Here is a 22,984-nt window from a genome sequence, read left to right on the forward strand (position 1 = left end):
TGTGACCGCTTGGAGGGGTGGGATAGGGAGGGTGGGAGGGAGGGAGACACAAGAGGGAAGAGATATGGGAACATATGTATATGTATAACTGATTCACTCTGTTATAAAGCAGAAACTAAGATACCATTGTAAAGCAATTATACTCCAATAAAGATGTAAAAAAAAAAAAGAAAGAAACACTCAGCAGGATCTAAAAATGATTAATTTATTATGTAACTGATAGCCTCAAACTAAAATAATTAAATATATGCATTGCTGAGGAAAAAAAAAAAAGAAGAAGATCCCCAGGTAATCTCAGTGGGCATGGTAAGTCTGAAAGCACCGCTCTACATAGACTTGAGCCCAAGCTTCCTGCGCCGACGTATGCTACGTACAAAGGCAGTCAGTAAGCTGCTCGGGCATTGCAAATGGGGATCAGTTGCTGCTTGTACCCCGCCAGGCGACTGTAGGAGAGGGTGCCTGTGAACGTGTAATTGATTTACAACATCATCTGGCTGTAACCCAGCAAAAGCCAAGTTGTCTCTTTCTCTGTATTGATATAATTACTGACATGAGAGGAAGCAGGTTCTTTCTTCAGATCAAGTAACCTTGTTATTTATCAGCCTGTGCTAGCTTCGCTTCTGATTAGCAATTTATTCTGGGTGGTTATTGACTGGCCCCACTTGGGTCTCCTTATTCATTCTGTTCCCACCAGCAACAATGATTTTAGCTCTCAGGGTGATGGCAACATAGATGCAGTTATATATATTTGCATTTTCTGCACATTTTCCTATTTTCTTGCCTGCTTTAATAGATAGAATATTACTTAAGGACCATGATTGCTTTTTTAACTCCTCACAATACCTAGCAAAGCAGTACTTACTGAAAAATGTAATGAATGCGGCTGGGTGGTGCCAGGAACCATTCTTAACACTGTTGTTCTCAATTCTCCATCTCATGAGCCAGAAAAGAAACTGTTTTAAAGCCACCTTGGAACACCTGCACTTCGACAAAACTCACCGCCTGCCTCTGTTCACCGACTCTGTGCTGTCAGTCATAAAAAGCAGATGCTGTCACCAGCTTAGAGGCTGCTTCCCAAGAGTTCATTTCAAAGTCATTTATTGGAACTTCGAGTGTATTATTCCCAAACAATTCCTTCAGTTCCCACTGTTGCCAGGCTGGACTTCAAGGGTGGGAAGCCTTACTCTTACAATACTACTAATCAACAGCAACAATGTTAAATTAAGTCCAAATGGGTTTTTATTCAACTTGATGTTTGGTGCTTAAGGAATAGTTTGCATCAGAAGACAATTAGGAGGTAGGAACAGATAATATTACAGATTCTGACTTCTGTATATTTCTAAGACCTTTAAAGATGGATAGCATTAATTCTTCATAATAGTGTATTAAAACTTCTGATTCTCCTTTTTATTACAAAACATGTAGGTGTGCCTTCATTTTTACATTTATTTTCCACATGTATCACCATTCTGTGGCTAACAGGTGAACTCAGAAGAGGGAGAAAAAAGAAAGGAAAAAATAAAAGAGAAAGAAAAATGAAAGTGATCACAAGTTTAGCGAGCCTAGCACACTAGAAGGAATTTAAAAGGCTCAGTATACGAATGACTGCGTAAAGTAGATATAACTGAATAACTGAATCACTGAATTTTAGAACTGGAAGGGGCCACAGTCAAAATTACCACATTTTCCCTTAGGGCAGTGTTTTATAAAATGGGGGATTTGGGGGTGATTTTCCCTGTGGGGGGACATCGGGCAATGTCTGGAGACATTTTTGGTTTTCATACCTGGTGGAGAAGTACTACTGGCATCTAGTGGGTAAGGACCAGGGATGGTGTTTAACATCCTACAATGCACAAGGCAGCCCCTCACGACAGAAACTCAAAATGCGGCCCCAAATGTTGATAGTACTGAGATTGAGAAACTGCCTGGGAGGAAAGGAGCAACAGGTAAGATGGCCGCAGGCTGGTTGACTAGCGAGAAGCCTTTCAGGTTGTTCTACAGCAAGGTAATGAGGTGGAGAACTGGAATGGCTGATCTGACAACCCAAGGCTTAATGCAGTTGAGAAGATGATACTGTCCATCAAATACTAAGAGTAAGACAAAGCAGAAAAAGAGCCAGTTGTTGGGAGAGTTATGAGTAGGGAAAAGCAAGGGACAAAGAACAGATCAAGGAGGACAGTTCCAGATTGAGCACCCCTGATATTGTGGAAGTAGACAGGATAGCTTAAAAGAGTTGCCTTGGGCAAGTCAAAAAAGTCCCTCCTGTGGAGTCTGACACCTGGGCTGAGCCTCAGGGTTGGTAGAAGCAGAGACTGGGCCAGCTTCTGTACAACACTTCACTACTATGAACATGAGATGTCTGTAAGGAAGATCCCTGAAACTTGGAGGGCATCAGTATATAAAATGGTCTCTGACCTCCAGGAGCTAACAATCTCATTAAGATAAAATTTACATATATATGCTGATGACTCCCCAATTTTTATCTCTAGCCAGACCTCCTCCCCTGGACTCCTAAATCATGTATCAAATGCCAATTCACCTTCTCACCTTAAATATCCAATAGACATCTCAAATTAGCATGTCTAAAAATAAACTGTTAATAACCCCCCAAACCTGTACCTCTTACAGTTTTCCCCATCTCAGTTGCTCAAATAAAAACATTGGCATCATTCTTTATTCCCTCTTTCTCACACCAAATATTACAATTAGTCAGCAAATTCTCTCAATGCTACCTTCAAGATATATCCAGATTGAAAACATTTTGTTAAGTGAAAGAAGCCGTAACAAAGGACTACATATTGTTTGATTCCATTTATATGAAATGTGCAGAACAGGCAAATCTATAGAGATAGAACATGATTGGGGTTGCTTAGGGCTGAGGGGAGATTGAGGAATGATGGCTAAGGGGTGCAGGATTTCTTTTGGGAATGATGAAAATGTTCTAAAATGGATTGTGGTGATGGTTGCATAAATCTGTGACTATACTAAAAGCCACTGAGTTGTACACTTTAAATGAGTGAACTGCAATGGTATATCTCAATACACTGGTTATTAAGAAGTATACATATACACATGGACGTAATTTTCTCTCTCTAGAATCCGCCCTCTTCTCACCATCTGCATGATGACCTCACTGTCCCGAGTCCCCATCGCCCCTCACCTGATTACTGCAGCATCTTCCCGACCTGACTGGCCGTTGGCTTCTCTTCCTGCTCTACCTGGACCCTTCTGCATAAGCACCATAGTGACCCTTTGAAAGCATAAGTCAGATCTTATCATTCTTCTCAAACCCTTCTGGTAGCTCCCATCTCACTAGAGAGAAAGCCAAAGCAGGCCCCACATGAACTGGCCCCCCTGGCCCCCCAGCCTCCTCTTCCCTGACTCCCTCTCACTCAATGCTGTAACCACTAGCTTCCTCCCTGCTTCTCAAACACACCAGGTCTGCTCCCTCAGGGACTTTGAACTTGCTCTTTCCTGTGCCTCTTCTCTCAGATCCAAGTGCCTTGTTCCCTCACCTCTAACAATCTTTGCTCAAATATCACCTTTGCTGTAAGGGCTTTTTGATCATCCTATTTAAACCACAAATCCCCATCCCCTGCTCCAACACTCTGTAACCCTGTGTCCCGTTTTATTTTTCTCTGTAACACTTTTCACTATCTAACAGAGCGTGTATTTCACTTATTTCTTTTTATAGTCTGAGTTCCCCAAAATGGAAGCTTTGTGAGAGCAATCATTTTTGTCTGTGTGTTCACTGCTTTACCCTTAGCACCTAGAACACAGCCTAACATAGTAGATGCTTAATATAGTTTTGTTGAATGAATGAATGAAACAAAGAATAGTGCAAGACAGAATATAGTTAAGTGTTAAACTATATAAAATTGAAAATATATGCTATAGAAGTTTATGATGAAATCATTTCATGTCTCTGTTTTAAAACCTTGATGCCTTTTATGCTCTTTTAGGTATGTTCTATTATTTTCAAAAGCAATGATCAGTAAACACAGAAGAGGACTATAATATACCTTTAATAATTTACAGTGTTAGGAGGGGCCAAAAAGGAGGACAAGTTCCTTCCAAACTAGACATCATTCTCTGGTTAACCTGTCTTCTGTGGATTTTGGCTTCACCCCAACAATGAAAAGGCAGTCCTTTTATAGGTACTTAAAAAAAAAAAACAGAGATTATAAGAAAGAGGAGAGCTGAGGTGCCACGCATGGTTGGAAAAGAAAAGTGACCATTGAGAGCCAATAAGTCTCTTTGATTAGACTCTAACTACAGGGTCTGGCACCTCCTAGGGTTACTGGAAATCCTAGAGCTTCTCATCTTTCCCCCAAAGGGCTTTTAAATCAGATAAGTGATTGCAGATGAATTACAGAAAATATTCTAATAAACCTAGGAGAAAATCATGATTTGATTAAAGAATCAATAATGATTAGTGAATAACCATCTATTTGTACTTATTCGTAAGCATTTCTCTCAGCCCTTCTCTAATATGTATCTTATTTAACTAGACTTTAAAATAGAATGTACTTAGCACATTGAGTGTAAAACCATGCTGAGTTCTGTTGACTGTGCGCTGGGTTGATCCTAGAGTTGGGGGCACGCAGACCCCTAGTCCAGGAGTCACTATTTATACCTGGTGGCCTCATGTTACAACTGCATTCAAAGTACCCAGAGGAAAAGGGCAGTGACCTGTGGAAACCCACAGCTACAAAGTAGTAACATATCATATTTCTGAAGAAGGGATTTGTGGAATCAAGGAAAACTTCATGGAAAGAGTAGAATTTCAGATAATAGAGTGTTGGATAGGTGAAGAAGAGTGAGAGTGAGATTTTGGTTGATAAAGGGGATTCTAGGTAGATGAAAGTAAATACAAGCCCTCTATGATGACAGCAGAGAAGCCCCTCCACTCATGCCTCCCAAGGAATTTAAACTGTGTGTCCCAGGACTTCCCTGGTGGTGCAGTGGTTAAGAATCCACCTGCCAATGCAGGGGTCACGGGTTCAAGCCCTGGTCTGGGAAGATCCCACATACTGTGCTGTGCATCACAACTACTGAGCCTGCAGTCTAGAGACCACGAGCCACAACTACTGAGCCCACGCACCACAACTACTGAAGCCCACACACCTAGAGCCTGTGCTCCGCAACAAGAGAAGCCACCACAATGAGAAGCCTGTGCACCACAATGAGGAGTAGTCCCCGCTCGCTGCAACTAGAGGAAGCCCGCACGCAGCAATGAAGACCCAACACAGCCAAAAATAAAATAAATAAAAATAAATAAATAAAATAAATAAATTAAAAAAAAACTGTGTCCCAAGGGAAGTCCCCAGAGGCATAGGGCTAGACGTCATCTGGAGGTCATGGTATTCCAGAGTGCTGGAGTTGGGGAGGAGATTATGGCCAAGAGCCCCGAAATTTTCTCATATGCAACTTCGTGCATAAACAGGTCTGCTTCAAATATTTTCAGAGCCTAGGGCAAGAGTATAAATGGAGGCCCACATGCCATATATCTGAATTATCACTCACAGAAGTAAACTATTAAGTATGTTCTAGTCTCCTACTTAACAGATACTCCTTTTCAACAACCTGGATGGCCAGATTCCAAAGCAGAATACTCAGAATTTGTACCAGAACATGACATCAGAGGATGGCATCTAGGGGAGAACCAACCCCAGCCTCTGACTTGAGGACCGCCCCCTTGTCTTCCCAAACCCAGCTGTATCCTGCACCTCTATCCACACATATGTAGACACCCAGGTTACATACCCAGACTCCATCCACAGCAGTCATTTGACCATCCTTCAGACCTAGAAGTTTCCACATCAGTGGCCCAGGATGCCTTCTGGAGACAGACCTGGAGAAGAGAACTATGGAGGGCCATTTGAGCAGAAAAGTCCAGGGTCCTGGGTACCAGGGGCATGATCTTAAAGGAGTAGTGCAGGTTCTGGGGGCAGAGGGGGGGGCGCGGTGGATATGGGGTTCTGCTTGGGAAAATGCCAGAGAGGATCTAAAGCATGTAGTCCTATTGTCTGTGTGATGCAGAAATAACTGCCTCAGAAAATTTCTCACGTCTCCAAATGTGCCCAAGGAAACAGGTGGGAAAATCAAAATTTATACTTCTCCCAAACAAACAGCACTAGGTATTTTACTGCTTCAGAAGATTTCCATGACACTGACATCTCAAAAAATCATTCAGGAGAGAGGGGACAGATCTTTGTTACAGAACAATTCCAACAACTATAAGTAGATATCCTCCCTCCAGAAACTGGAGCTTCAACCCCTCCTGCCTTGAGCATGGGCTGGACTTAGTGATTTGCATCCGAAGAATAGAGTTTAGAGTATAGAAAAGGAAAAATAAAAACTTTACAGTGGAGCAACCTGGCGAACGCTACCTTAGCCAAACGATCAGGGTTAACCTAATCAGTGAAAGGTCATGTTGATAACGTGTACCCCCAATAACATGCATGTTAATAATGCATGTTCTCTGTGGTTTTCTTTCCAAAATCCCATAACCCCAGTCTAACCAATGAGAAAAACATCAGGGCTTCCCTGGTGGCGCAGTGGTTGAGAGTCCGCCTGCTGATGCAGGGGACACGGGTTCGCGCCCCGGTCCGGGAAGATCCCACATGCCACGGAGCGGCTGGGCCCGTGAGCCATGGCCGCTGAACCTGCACGTCCGGAGCCTGTGCTCCTCAACGGGAGAGGCCACAACAGCGAGAGGCCCGCGTACAGCAAAAAAAAAAAAAGAATCACAGAAGATACAACATTCTGTCTCATTGTGGCCCACATTCACTCGATGGGGGCAATGGGATGGCATTTCCCAGGTCTGGAATGTTGATGTGGAGCCCTTTCTCATGAGATCTCAAAGATGCCAATTCTCACGGTCAAAGTCAGTCTGATCCCAGAGGAGCACGTAAGTGACAACTCCTCGGAACATCAAGATGTGTCTGTAAGCATTCCAAAGAAAATAAATAAGGTTTGGAAGAAGAAGAAAAAGGGAAATTAATTGTGGCATGTTTACAATTTGGAACAGCATAAAATAGGAAATGAATGACATATATAAAACTCTGGTAATAAACTTAAGGAGGAATCCTAAAACCAACCACAGAGACAATAATGCTCTGGGATAGAACTTCAAGCTGTAAAACCTCCCTCTATCAAGCACACAATAGGCAGTCCACAGATTTAACTCAAACGGAAATGAACTGTAAACATATGTTGTCACTTGCACCTACCGGTTATGGAGGGGACACCGGGAATTTGCATTAAACTTGATAGATCAACTATCAAGAAAATGCTTAAGAAAAGCATTTGGTTTTCCATGGGCAAACAGCACAGGACCTAGATCTTGCCAGGTCCCATTCACTCAAACGTCCAGAAGAAAACGTGTTGTTTCATATACATAAATGTGTAGGATTTTATAGTGAAAAAAACAGAACTTCAAGTATTTTCTGTATTTTCTCATCAAAAATAATAATTTCTTTCCTAATTAATTTAGTTATCCTTCAATCAGCCCCACCAGGTTTTAGGGGAGCAAAATCATGTAACTGTACCATAACTGTTCCAATTAAAAAGAGAATGTCAGGAAATTCATCAGTACCTCTTTCAAAAGACACATTTTGCTCTCTCATTGGGATTCTTATTGCTGAGAAGTTGTTTTCAAAGTGATTAATTAATTATACAAAACTCTAGGCCTTACAAAATTTAGTAGCAACATCATTTACATTAGAAACATCATTTGCATTTACATAGATTTAGTTACTTTTGAATAGATGTTTCAACATCCATCTATGACTTAATTGTTAAGCCTTCCTTTGTCAGATCGCCACAGCAAGAGAAAGAGATTTATGTGTATTGAGCACAGACTGTGTGCTACGAATTACATGTGCTATTTCATTCATTCCTCCCCCACCTCTGTGAAGCAGGTATTATACTTCTTTTACACACAAGGTAATCAGGTGTGTCAGGGCTTAAGTCCTAGGTAAGGCCACACTCCTGGAAGTGCTAGAAAATGGATGTGAAGCTAGCATTGTTTCCTATCAAAGTGAAAGATGTTGTCATACGCCCACAGTGACCCTAGAAATACTTTGGAAGACAGAAGACATAGAGTTGGGATCAATATCTGCTGTAGGCAAATTCTGAAGTAAAGCAAGGTTCTCTTCATCTGGCCATGCTCTGATTGCTTGTTTTCCCTTCTTCCTTTCCTCCGCTCATCTGAACTTTCCTGTCTTGGAAATCATCCTTGCAGTTTACAATCACTTCCGTTGCAATAAACAGAAATTCCAACTCAAAAAGGCTTGAAGAGCAGAGGAAAAATTTTAGATCAATTACTAGAAAATCCAGAAACAGGGCAGGTTTCAAACTGTCTCTATCCTAGGTTCTCACAGTGGGGCTGGGACCTATATGGTCTCTCACTTCCTTTTTCCACACCTCAGAATTACCTCCATTCATACAGTGGCCTTCCCCAATATAGCTCCCAAGGAGAACTGCTTTCTCATTTGCATCCAAAGAGAGACATGTTAGAAATTGAGGTAAGAGAGTGACATGGCAACACAGAATAATACAGGAAGGCCCGAATTCCGCCTTGGCTTTAGTAAGCACTGCCCCCCATCCTCCTTACCACCACCCCCGTCCCTTACCTCCAGCTTTGTGGTTTCCTGTGGGATGTGTATACATAGGACAAAGGGAACTGGGAAATAAAACCCCACCTTACCACTTGCCAGGTACACATCACCCAAAGCAGAGTTCCCTGGTAAATTTGACAAGAGTCCTTGATGAAGGCTTTTTAAGACTTCAGGATGGTCTTTCTTTTCCAAGTCACCAAGTTCAATGTAAGGAGAACGCCCCAATACTTAAATGTTTCTTTGCGAAGAAGAGAGAGATCCTACCTAGCTGAGAGCATGGTGACGGAAGAGGAAGAGAAAACAAATCCAGGGCCAATTTCTTGTTCGAAACATTATTCAGATGGAGGAAGCAGCACACAGCCATACCCATGTGTGGGACTTCTCCCACTAGAAAATGTGGCTCCATCAGTGTGTCCTGAAATCTGACTAAGTCATTTCAGTATTACTTCCTCTTAGAAAGGGAAATACATTGTTATTAGGGGTTGCCTCCAAGGCTCAGAAGATATTTCTTCCTATAAAGAACTTTCTAGCTTCTTAGGTGGGATGAGTGATGCTTTTCATGATACAGCTAGAACAGGAAAAGTAATCCAAGGACTAGCTGGGCACATTGCTTTGCATCACCATCCTGGGAAAATGTGACCTTAAGCAGCAGTCAACTTTACTTGACTTTTCCAAAGTGAAGTGACAAACTCCATATGGATTTGTGGTACAGAAATTTGTTGAAAAATGTCTGCAAGATAAGACATTGGTCTTATCTTGGTCCTCACACCCAAGGTTTTCAGCACTTAGAGACTATCACCTATTGGATAACTCTAAGCAAATCACTTTCCTTCCCTCTGCTTTAGTTTCCACATTTGCACATTGGGAGAAGGCGGGGGTTGGCTAAACCTTCAGAGTTCTTCCAGAAGTCTTAAATATTGAAAAAAAAAAAGGCATTAATATATAAATGTGGATTCTAGTGTTGTTTGCTCAGAAGTAACACTTATTTGTATACTATCTTGTTTTACAATAGTTGTAAGGCTGTTATCACTTTTTAAGCTCAACAGAGAAGACACTGTGCCTTAAAAATGTATACAGCACCTCGTGTTCAGAAGATTCCGGGTACTTTCAGTAACTGTACCAATGAGGGTGAAGTCACTCTCATTCAAGGGTCCAGTAAAGAAATAAGATCTCAGTCACCAACTCAGGTATGTAAACTATTCCTATACTGGTGTGAAATAATAGGCCCAAACAATAAAAGTAGGTTACAAAAATTCATGTATTTGAGTCTACAGAAATATTCCAATAATGTTATGCCCAGCTTAGCTTTCAGCTTACTATGTAGGCGAAAATGTTCCTTCTTACTAATTTTCTCTTTCCTCAAAGAGGATATTGTTCTACTACTCCTCAGCAAAAGCTAAGTATTGAACATGTCCTTGATTCTAGTGCTTTTTTCGCCATTATTAGTACTTTTTAAAATAAGCCATGTGGTATAAGTGAAACAAGCATGAGATCAAAAGAACCAAGGTCAGGGTTCAATTCTTCTTCTTCATAGGTGTGTGACCTAAGCAAGTGACTTCTCTAATATAAAATAAAGAGAATGACTACATTTACCTTACAGGATTATTGTGAAAATCATTTTTACTTACTTATACCTTATGCTCTTTCAGAAAAGAGTTAAGACAGTCTCCATGAATATATTGATATAAGAATATAAGATGGCCCCCAAAATGGGACTAAGACAAGTAAAAACAAGACGGGATATAAAATGGAACTGGGGGGCTTCCCTGGTGGCGCAGTGGTTGAGAGTCTGCCTGCCGATGCAGGGGACGCGGGTTCCTGCCCCAGTCCGGGAAGATCCCACATGCCGCGGAGCGGCTGGGCCCGTGAGCCATGGCCGCTGAGCCTGCGTGTCTGGAGCGTGTGCTCTGCAACGGGAGAGGCCACAACAGTGAGAGGCCCGCGTACCGCAAAAAAAAAGAAAAAAAATGGAATTGGGAATAAAATTTAAATAGTTCATTACGTAAAGACCTAAATATTTGCTACAAGTAAGCCATAAATTGGACAGCTGTGGACAGTGAGTGACATCATGGACAGAAGAGGGCCAAGGAAGGTCTCAAGTGCTACGTGATTGTTACTTGTTTTTGTGGGAAAAGTCCAGGCTTTGATATCATGCCAGTCTCAGTGTGACCACTGGCTCTGTGTGCTTCTTTTACAGCATTTTAGGACCTCAAATTTTCTCATCTATACAATGAGGAGAATAAATCATACTTTGCAGGGTTGTGGAGCTATGCAGTGCCTTGTGTGTGGTGGCAGCCAGCATATGTCAGCTCCCTGCACCTTCTCCCCCCACCCCACTTCAACCTCTCCTTTCCACTTACTCCAGGTAGTAAACAGTCCTGTGAGAAATTTTTTGTAGTTCACTAACCCTCTGTTTACCATCATTTTATTTATAATAATTATTAACAGCAATACAATATCAGTATCTGCCTCAGAGGGTTGCATACATCCATATTTGATAGAAAACCATTTCCTCTCAAGGTGTCGACAACAATAACAAAACAGCAAAGTACCTTTAAGAACTTGCCCTGCAACACTCAGAGCCATTAATGTCACATGCAATATAGCAGATGATTTCTTGACAGAAGGTTAATTAGTTCTCTCCCATAGGATGGCATCACCATAATTAAACCAATAACAACAAGGAAAAAATACACCCCTGGGCAACCGAAGACATTCTGGCAGTAATGAGAAATGGCAACGGGCGTTGAGTACCAAGGCTATTTTCTAGTTGCTGTTGTTTAATCATCATTCGCACAAAAAGCCAGTCGTCCCACGCAAGATAACGTCTGTTCCTGAGAAAGCCCTATTTCAGCTTTATATTAGCTTTATACAATCTCTTGGTAAATGTAAGCAGGAAGCTCCAAATGGGGTAAAAGCCTGTACCTGTGGTTACGTGGTACCATATATCATTTCCCCTGGTAATGACATGATTTATAGCATCTGCTCTGTGACCTAATTATAGCCAAATTCATGCATATTCTTGCTGGGGAGAGGAGGAGTAGAGGCTACCTGCATAGGCACGTTTCCCTAAAAGAGGGTCCTAAATAAGACCCCTGCAGAGACTGCTGTTCTGAGGGCTCACTGACACCCACTGGCAGGGCTAGAGGGCGCGTTTTCCTCTCCTCCATTCAGCCGTGCTGGACGTCCACAGTTTCCCTGTGACACCCTTCTCAAACCCCGGAGAGAGTCCAGGGAAGTGGTATTCAGCAGCTTGGACGCACTGGGATGCCCTTCACAAAGGTTTGAGGGGTTCCAAATTCAAAAGAAGAAAAGCAGTACCTTGTGTTCACACGTATCCCTACACCCCACCGCCTACAGGTTGGGTATGTTGGGGATAATGCAGCCTCCCACCCCTGTACGTTCAAGACTTCAGTGGGCTGAGAGGTGACCATCAGTGTCCAGTCTGACCTTGGTTCAAACACACACCACCTTCAAGGCTCAGCTGAGCACCTGGGGGCTCATGACTCAAAGCAACCAGGAAAAATAGAACCAAACAAAGATGACTGCTAAGAATACGTAAAAACTGCTCCAAAAGCCTTCAGTCTGAATCCCAGAGCACTGTCTGTCTTCTAAGCCTTGTCTCTTGGCATGATATTGGAAGATCATGGGCATTAACAGTTCCTAGGACCTTTACTGTGATCCACCAAGAGAAACTCCAGTGTAGAATATGCAGGATCAAATGAACAGTAGTACTTCTCAATCTAAAATTTGGCTCCATGGGAATTTGGATACCCTGGTTTTCTATCCAGAAGCACTTCTGCATCCTCTCTGTCCGTTTTCTGGGCTCAGCCTTCTTTTCAGGGTAGCCCATAAACCAATGTTTGCCAAGCAAATAAAGGAGTCTGCTCCAAGGAAGCAGGTATGCAGGTGTTTATTATTTCCTCAAAGATCTAGGACATTAGCAGACATAATCAATGTGCGCTGTAATCAGGTATCCTCGGAATATATTTTCAGTGTCACCGAGAAGTCATAAGTTGATGCTACTTACTCCCAGATGGTTCCTAGCACATGACAGTCAAAAAAGCTCGCCTGCTTGGAAATAATTTATAAGAATCTTTATTGAGATGTGATTCAAGGCAAGGTGTCACAATACTTCTAAAAAGCTGCAGAGTTCTGCAGAAATTGAAACAACTTTAGCTAATTTTGGATAATTTATGAGAAATTTCGGTCCATATATCAAGACACATGGATTATTGAATTAAAACCTGATGAGGGACCAGAGACCTTCAAGACTGCGGAGGGGTAAGATATGGAGATCACCTTCCTCTCCACAAATACATCAGAAATACATCTGCATGTGGAACAACGCCTACAGAACACCTACTCAGCGGTGGCAGAAGACCTCAGACCTCCCAAAAGGCAAGAAACTCCCCATGCACCTGGGTAGGGCAAAAGAAAAAAAGAAAAAACAGAGACAAAAGAATAGGGACGGGACCTGCACCAGGGGGAGGGAGCCGTGAAGGAGGAAAAGTTTCCACACACTAGGAAGCCCCTTCACTGGTGCAGACCAGTGGGGGGGTGGGGGGGTGGGGGGAAGCATCAGAGCCACAGAGGTGAGCACAGCAACAGGGGTGCAGAGGGCAAAGCGGAGAGATTCCCAAGCAGAGGACCAGTGCTGACCAGCCCTCACCAGCCCGAGAGGCTTGTCCGCTCACCCGCCAGGACGGGTGGGGGCTGGGAGCTGAGGCTCTGGATTCGGAGGTTGGATCCCAGGGAGAGGGCTGGGCTTGGCTGCGTGAACACAGCCTGAAGCAGACTAGTGCGCCACAGCTGGCCGGGAGACAGCCTGGGAAAAAGTCTGGACCTAAGAGGCAAGAGACCATTGTTTCAGGGTGCGCGAGGAGAGGGGATTCAGAGCACCGCCTAAACGAGCTCCAGAGACGGGCACAAGCCGCAGCTATCAGCGTGGACCCCAGAGACGGGCATGAGATACTAAGGCTGCTGCAGCCACCAAGAAGCCTGTGTGCAAGCACAGGTCACTATCCCCACCTCCCCTCCTGGAAGCCTGTGCAGCCCGCCACTGCCAGGGTCCCGTGATCCAGGGACAACCTCCCTGGGAGAACGCAAGACGCGCCTCAGGCTGTTGCAACATCACACTGGCCTCTGCCGCCGCAGGCTCACCCTGCATTCCATACCCCTCCCTCCCCACGGCCTGCGTGAGCAAGAGTCCCCTAATCAGCTTCTCCTTTAACCCTGTCCTGTCTGAGCAAAGAACAGACGCCCTCAGGTGACCTAATACAAAGCTGAACCCCAAGAGCTGTGTGAATCCAAAGCTGAACCCCAAGAGCTGTGTGAACAAAGAAGAGAAAGGGAAATTTCTCCCAGCAGCCTCAGGAGCAGTGGATTAAATCTCCACAATCAACTTGATGTATCTGTCGAATACCTGAATAGACAATGAATCATCCCAAAACTGAGGCAGTGGACTTCGGGAGCAACTGTAGACTTGGGGTTTGCTCTTTGCAACTGACTGGTTTCTGGTTTTATATTAATCTTACTTTAGGATTTAGAGTTTATTATCATTGGTACATTTGTTTACTGATGTGGTTGCTCTCTTCCTTTCTTTTTTTATATATAGATATTTTTTTTCCTTTTTCTCTTTTTGTGAGTGTGTATGTGTATGCTTCCTTGTGTGATTTTGTCTATATAGCTTTGCTTTTACCATTTGTCCTAGGGTTCTGTCTGTCCATTTTTGGGGTTTTTTTTTTTTTTTTTTTAGTATAGTTTTTAGCACTTGTTAAATCATTGGTGGATTCGTTTTTTGGTTTGGTTGTTCTCCTTTCTTTCTTTTTTTTAATTAGTTTAAAATTTTTTATTTTAATAACTTTATATCATTTTATTTATTTTTTTCTTTCTTTCCTTCTTTCTTTCTCCCTTTTACTCTGAGCCGTGTCGCTGACAGGGTCTACGTGCTCCACCTGGGTGTCAGGCCTGTCTCTCTGAAGTGGGAGAGCCAAGTTCAGCACATGGGTCCACCAGAGACCTCCTGGCTCCACGTAATATCAAACGGCAAAAGCTCTCCCAGAGATCTCATCTCAATACTAAGACCCAGCTCCACTCAATGACCAGCAAGCTACAGTGCTGGACACCCTATGCCAAACAACTAGCAAGACAGGAACACAACCCCACCCATTAGCAGAGAGGCTGCCTAAAATCATAACAAGTCCACAGACACCCCAAAACACACCACAAGACGCAGTTCTGCCCACCAGAAAGACAACATCCAACCTCATCCACCAGAACACAGGCACTAGTCCCCTCCACCAGGAAGCCTACACAACCCACTGAACCAACCTTAGCCACTGGGGACAGACACCAAAAACAATGGGAAAAATGAACCTGCAGCCTGCAAAAAGGAGATCCCCAAAACAGTAAGTTACTCAAAATGAGAAGACAGAGAAACAAACAGCAGATGAAGGAGCAAGGCAAAAACCCAACAGACCAAACAAATGAACAGGAAATACCTAAAAAAGAATTCAGAAAAATGATAGTAAAGATGATCCAAAATCTTGGAAAGAGAATGGAGAAAATACAAGAAATGTTTAACAAGGACCTAGAAGAACTAAAGAGCAAACAAACAATGATGAACAACACAATAAATGAAATTAAAAATTCTCTAGAAGGAATCAATAGCAGAATAACTGAGGCAGAAGAACATATAAGAGACCTGGAAGATAAAATAGTAGAAATAAGTAATGCAGAGCAGAATAAACAAAAAAGAATGAAAAGAACTGAGGACAGTCTCAGAGACCTCTGGGACAACACTAAATGCACCAACATTCGAATTATAGGGGTCCCAGAAGAAGAAGAGAAAAAGAAAGGGACTGAGAAAATATTTGAAGACATTATAGTTGAAAACTTCCCTAATATGGAAAAGGAAATAGTCAATCAGGTCCAGGAAGCACAGAGAGTCCCATACAGGATAAATCCAAGAAGAAACACACCAAGACACATATTAATCAAACTGTCAAAAATTAAATACAAAGAAAACGTATTACAAGCAGCAAGGGAAAAGCACACAAGGGAACCCCCATAAGGTTAACAGCTGATCTTTAGCAGAATCTCTGCAAGCCAGAAGGGAGTGGCAGGACATATTTAAAGTGATGAAGGAGAAAAATCTACAACCAAGATTATTCTACCCAGCAAGGATCTCATTCAGATTTGATGAAGAAATTAAAATCTTTACAGACAAGCAAAAGCTAAGAGAATTCAGTACCACCAAACCAGCTTTACAACAAATGCTAAAGGAACTTCTCTAGGCAAGTAACACAAGGGAAGGAAAAGACCTACAATAACAAACCCAAAACAATTAAGAAAATGGTAACAGGAACATACATATCGATAATTACCTTAAATGTAAATGGATTAAATGCTCCCACCAAAAGACACAGACTGGCTGAATGGATACAAAAACAAGATGCATATATATGCTGTCTACAAGAGACCCACTTCAGACCTAGGGACACATACAGACTGAAAATGAGGGGATGGAAAAAAATATTCCATGTAAATGGAAATCAAAAGAAAGCTGTAGTAGCAATTCTCATATCAGATAAAATAGACTTTAAAATAAAGACTATTACAAGAGACAAAGAAGGACACTACATAATGATCAAGGGATCAATCCAAGAAGAAGATAGAACAATTGTAAATATTTATGCAAACAACATAGGAGCACCTCAATACATAATGCAAATGGTAAGAGCCATAAAAGGGGAAAGCAACAGTAACACATTCATACTAGGGGACTTTAACACCCCACTTTCACCAATGGATAGATCATCCAAAATGAAAATAAATAAGGAAATACAAGCTTTAAATGATACATTAAATAAGACGGAATTAATTGATATTTATAGGACATTCCATCCAAAAATGACAGAATACACTTTCGTCTCAAGTGCTCATGGAACATTACCCAGGATAGATCATATCTGGGTCACAAATCAAGCCTTGGTAATTTAAGAAAACTGAAAGTGTATCAAGTATCTTTTCCGACCACAGTGCTATGAGACTAGAGAGCAATTACAGGAAAAAATCTGTAAAAAATACAAACACATGGAGCCTAAACAATACACTACTAAATAACCAAGAGATCACTGAAGAAATCAAAGAGGAAATCAAAAAATACCTAGAAACTAATGACAATGAAAATTCTATGACCCAAAACCTATGGGATGCAGCAAAAGCAGTTCTTCTTTTTTTTATAATTTTTAATTGACATATAAATCACATAACGTTATGTTAGTTTCAGGTGTACAACATAATGCTTATATATTTGTACATATTGGGACATGATCTTGATAATAAGTCTAGTAGCATATCCATCACCACATATAGTTACAATTTTTTTCTTATGAGAACTTTTAAGATGTATTTTCTTATCAACATTCAAATATATAATCCAGTATTAACTATAGTCACCATGCTGTACATTACATCCTCATGACACTCTAGAACTGGAAGTTTGTAACTTTTGACTACCTTCACCCATTTTGCACACACCAACCACCTCTGGCAACCACAAAACTGTTCTCTGCATCTCTGAACTTGTTTTTTGTATTTAAGATTCCACATGTAAATGAAATCGTATGGTATTTTTTTTTGTCTGATTTACTTCACTTAGCCTGATGCCCTCAAGGTCCATTCATGGTGCTGCAAATGGCAAGATTTTCTTCTTTTTATGTGGCTGGATATATGTACATATCACATTTTCTTTATCCATTCATCCATCAATGAAGACTTATGTTGTTTGGCTATTGTAAGTAATTCTGCAATGAACAATGGCTCACACAAATGTTTTCAAGTTAGTGTTTTCATTTCCTTCAGATAAATACCCAAAAGTGCAAGTGCTAAATCATACAGCAGTTCTATTTTTAATTTTTGAGGAAGCTCAATACTGTTTTCCATAGAAGCTGCACCAACTTACCTTCCCCCTAACTGCACACAATCTTTCACTTCTCTCCACATTCTCACCAACTCCTGTTACTTCTTGTCTTTTTTTTTAAAGATTTTTTGATGTGGACCATTTTTTAGGGTCTTTGGAATTTGTTACAATATTGCTTCTGTTTTATGTTTTGGTTTTTTGGCCATGAGGCACGTGGGACTTTAGCTCCCCGACTAGGGACTGAATAGCAATACAATCCAACCTGAAGAAAGAAGAAAAATCTCAAATAAACAACCTAACCTTACACCTAAAGCAATTAGAGAAAGAAGAACAAAACACCCCAAAGTTAGCAGAAGGAAAGAAATAAAGATCACAGCAGAAATAAATGAAAAACAGAAGAAGGAAACAATAGCAAAAATCAATAAAACTAAAAGGTGGTTGTTTGAGAAGATAAACAAAATTGATAAATCATTAGCCAGACTCAACAAGTAAAAAAGGGAGAAGACTCAAATCAATAGAATTAGAAATGAAAAAGGAGAAGTAACAACTGACACTGCAGAAATACAAAGGATCATGAGAGATTACTACAAGCAACTCTATACCAATAAAATGGACAACCTGGAAGAAATGGACAAATCCTTAGAAAAGTACAACTTTCTGAAACTGAACCAGAAAGAAATAGAAAATATAAACAGACCAATCACAAGCACTAAAACTGAGACTGTGATGAAAAATCTTCCAACAAACAAAAGCCCAGGACAAGATGGCTTCACAGGTGAATTCTATCAAACATTTAGAGAAGAGCTACCACCTATCCTTCTCAAACTTCTCCAAAATATAGCAGAGGGAGGAAAACTACCAAACTAATTCTATGAGGCCACCATCACCCTGATATCGAAATCAGACAAAGATGTCACAAGAAAAGAAAAATACAGGCCAATATTACTGATGAACATAGATGCAAAAATCCTCAACAAAATACTAGCAAACAGAATCCAGCAGCACATTAAAAGGATCATACACCATCATCAAGTGGGGTTTATCCCAGGAATGCAAGGATTCTTCAATATATGCAAATCAATCAATGTGATAAACCATATTAACAAACAGAAGGAGAAAAACCACATGATCATCTCAATAGATGCAGAAAAAGCTTTTGAAAAAATTCAACACCCGTTCATGATAAAAACCCTGCAGAAAGTAGGCATAGAGGGAACTTACCTCAACATAATAAAAGCCATATATGACAAATCCACAACCAACATCGTTCTCAATGGTCAAAAACTGAAACCATTTCCTCTAAGATCAGGAGCAAGACAAGGTTGTCCACTCCCACCACTATTATACAACATAATTTTGGAAGTTTTAGCCACAGCAATCAGAGAAGAAAAGGAAATAAAAGGAATCCAAATCGGAAAAGAAGAAGTAAAGCTGTCACTGTTTGCAGATGACATGACCCTATACATAGAGAATCCTAAAGACTCTACCAGAAAACTACTAGAGCTAATCAATGAATTTGGTAAAGTAGCAGCACACAAAATTAATGCACAGAAATCTCTTGCATTCCTATATACTAATGATGAAAAATCTGAAAGAGAAATTAAGGACACGCTCTCATTTACCACTGCAACAAAAAGAATAAAATACCTAGGAATAAACCTACATAGGGAGACAAACGATCTGTATGCAGAAAACTATAAGACACTGATGAAAGAAATGAAAGATGATACAAACAGATGGAGAGATATACCATGTTCTTGGATTGGAAGAATCAACATTGTGAAAATGACTCTATTACCCAAAGCAATCTACAGATTCAATGCAATCCCTATCAAACTACCAATGGCATTTTTCACAGAATTAGAACAAAGAATCTTAAAATTTGTTTGGAGACACAGAAGACCCCAAATAGCCAAAGCAATCTTGAGAAAGAAAAACGGAGCTGGAGGAATCAGGCTCCCTGACTTCAGACTATACTGCAAAGCTACAGTAATCCAGACAATATGGTACTGGCACATAAACAGAAATATAGATCAGTGGAACAGGATAGAAAGCCCAGAGATAAACCCATGCACATATGGTCACTTTATTTTTGACAAAGGAGGCAAGAATATACAATGGAGAAAAGACAGCCACTTCAATAAGTGGTGTTGGGAAAACTGGACAGCTACATGTAAAAGAATGAAATTAGAACACTCCCTAATACCATACACAAAAATAAGCTCAAAATGGACTAAAAACCTAAATGTAAAGCCAGACAGTATAAAACTCTTAGAGGAAAACATAGGCAGAACACTCTATGACATAAATCACAGCAAGATCCTTTTTGACCCACTTCCTAGAGAAATGGAAATAAAAACAAAATAAACAAATGGAACCTAATGAAACTTCAAAGCTTTTGCACAGCAAAGGAAACCATAAACAAGACGAAAAGACGACCCTCAGAATGGAAGAAAATACTAGTAAATGAAGCAACTGACAAAGGATTAATCTCCAAAATTTACAAGCAGCTCATACAGATAAATATCAAAAAAAAAAAAAAATCCAAAACTGGGCAGAAGACCTAAACAGACATTTCTCCACAGAATATATACAGATTGGGCTTCCCTGGTGGCACAGTGGTTGAGAGTCCGCCTGCCAATGCAGGGGACACGGGTTCATGCCTCGGTCCAGGAAGATCCCACATGCCGCGGAGCGGCTAGGCCTGTGAGCCATGGCCACTGAGCCTGCGCGTCCGGAGCCTGTGCTCCACAACGGGAGAGGCCACAACAGTGAGAGGCCCGGGTACCGCAAAAAAAGCAAAAACAAAACAAAACAAACAAACAAACAAAAAGTATATATATATACAGATTGCCAACAAACACATGAAAGGATGCTCAGCATCACTAATCATTAGAGAAATGCAAATCAAAACGACAATGAGGTATCACCTCACACCAATCAGAATGGCCATCATCAAAAAAATCTACAAACAATAAATGCTGGAGAGGGTGTGGAGAAAAGGGAACCCTCTTGCACTGTTGGTGGGAATGTAAACTGATACTGCCACTATGGAGAACAGTATGGAGGTGCCTTAAAAAACTACAAATAGAACTACCATATGACCCAGCAATCCCACTACTGGGTATATACCCTGAGAAAACCATAATTCAAAAAGAGTCATGTACCAAAATGTTCATTGCAGCTCTATTTACAATAACCCAGAGATGGAAGCAACCTAAGTGTTCATCAACAGATGAATGGATAAAGAAGATGTGGCACATATACAATGGAATATTACTCAGCCATAAAAAGAAATGAAATTGAGTTATTTGTAGTGAGGTGGATAGACCTAGAATCTGTCATACAGAGTGAAGTAAGTCAGAAAGAGAAAAACAAATACCATATGTTAATACATATATATGGAATCTAAGGAAAAAAAGAAAATGTTATGAAGAACCTAGGGGTAAGACGGGAATAAAGACACAGACCTACTACAGCATGGACTTGAGGATATGGGGAGGGGGAAGCGTAAGCTGGGACAAAGTGAGAGAGTGACATGGACATATATACACTACCAAATGTAAAATAGATAGCTAGTGGGAAGCAGCCACATAGCACAGGGAGATCAGCTAGGTGTTTTGTGACCACCTAGAGGGGTGGGATATGGAGGTTGGGAGGGAGACGCAAGAGGGAGGAGATATGGGGATATATGTATATATATAGCTGATTCACTTTGTTATAAAGCAGAAACTAACACACCATTGTAAAGCAATTAAACTCCAATAGAGATGTTAAAAAATAAATAAGTAAACACCCTATAAGTTATGTGATAGAAATTAAGATATATCCAGTGAGCACACCAGGAGCTTATAACCTAGGTGAAAAAGTGAATGATGTAAAAGAATAGCTTTAAGATGAAGGAGGATGTGAAAAATGTCATTGGATACCAACGAAAAATAGATGTTAATCTTGTCCAGGCATAGAAAAACAGGAAATCAAACCAAACCTGGGGACTATTATTTCAACTCCAAATAATGTGAAACTCTTTCTACATACACAAAATCATAAATTTTTTATCCTTCATTGATTAGGTCCTAATCGATACGCATGTCAAATCAATTATTCATTTTGTGGCCTAATGTTATTATCTTCTCAAGTAGCCACAGCTCTAAATTCACCAAGATGATGAGGCCAGTTAAACAGATTACGAATGAGATGTTCTGGTGGCATCATAAACCCAGAAGGCAAACCAAGTCCTCAAGATGGAAAGCGTTTGATGTATTAGAATTTAATCTTGCTATCTTAAACAGATGGTGCTTCTGGGAGAAACGCCAAACACTCAAAATGGAAAGTTCATTGATTGAATATAACCTCAAAGTTTAAAAATACATAACATCAAGACAAAACCCCTAGTTTGGGCCTAAACCAAAGAGCATTTAAAACTCAGTTTAGTACTCAGTAAATATTTATTGGTGATTGACTGAAAGAATACAATTGCCATTCATATCGTATGGTATTTTATCATTCAGCTTTTCCACAGCCATTTATTATTTACTCCCCAGAATAGCGGGGCACACATGAACTAAGACATTAAGATGGAAGGGTATGGATTCCAGTGCTCTTGACACAGGTGTATTTCACGTGCTGCTAAAAGCTGAATAATTGGAATGAATGTGTTTCAGTACACATGCTGAGCCCTCCCAACTTAAAACATCCATTTGTACTGACTTAAGCAAAATATTATCAAGGAAGTGTTAAATAAGAAGTCTCCTTTCCTTTATTCTTCTACCTTCAGCATTCTCTCTTTTTACCTTGACAAAGGAATTCATTCATAACTAAGAATTTGATCAAGTGGTGTGGATGATTATAGACCTTGCACAGATCCCTTTTCACTAAGTTGGGATATAAAAATTAGATCACTTATCTTTAAATGTTCTAATTAAATGACTTCTAGCTCACTTACGTCTTCCCTTCCTGTGATAAGTCCGAGTCCCCAAGAATGCTGGTTCAGCAGGGAATCACTGCTGAACTGACTGTTCCAGCTGTTTCCCAGAATGACCAGCTGCTCAACCCAGAAGTGCGGGGTTGGGGGGAGGGTTCTGAGATGCCTCTTCAGAAGGCCTCTTTGAAGGCATCCCACATGACTGAGCAGGAAGCTGCGGTCTGCTCTGTAACACACCCCCTTGTATTTCCTCTCCCTCTCTCCCTGCCTCGCATCTTTCCCCTCCACCCCACCCCCTGCCTTTTGCTTCCCTGGAATGATACCCTCTCCATAAAGCACAGCGAAGCATATAAGCTTTTCCCTCAAGCTATTTTCTAGTAAATCTGGGATGAGACTCTACCTCTGCTGATTAAACTGAAACATCTCAGGTTCCCAGCAAACGGAGAAAATCTGTGTCCATATATGTTATGTGCAGCTCTATTTACTCGACATCATTGTAGCCTGGGCTCC

This window comes from Neophocaena asiaeorientalis, unplaced genomic scaffold, assembly GCF_003031525.2.
Source record: "Neophocaena asiaeorientalis asiaeorientalis breed wild unplaced genomic scaffold, Neophocaena_asiaeorientalis_V1.1 scaffold399, whole genome shotgun sequence".
Lineage (NCBI taxonomy): Eukaryota > Metazoa > Chordata > Mammalia > Artiodactyla > Phocoenidae > Neophocaena > Neophocaena asiaeorientalis.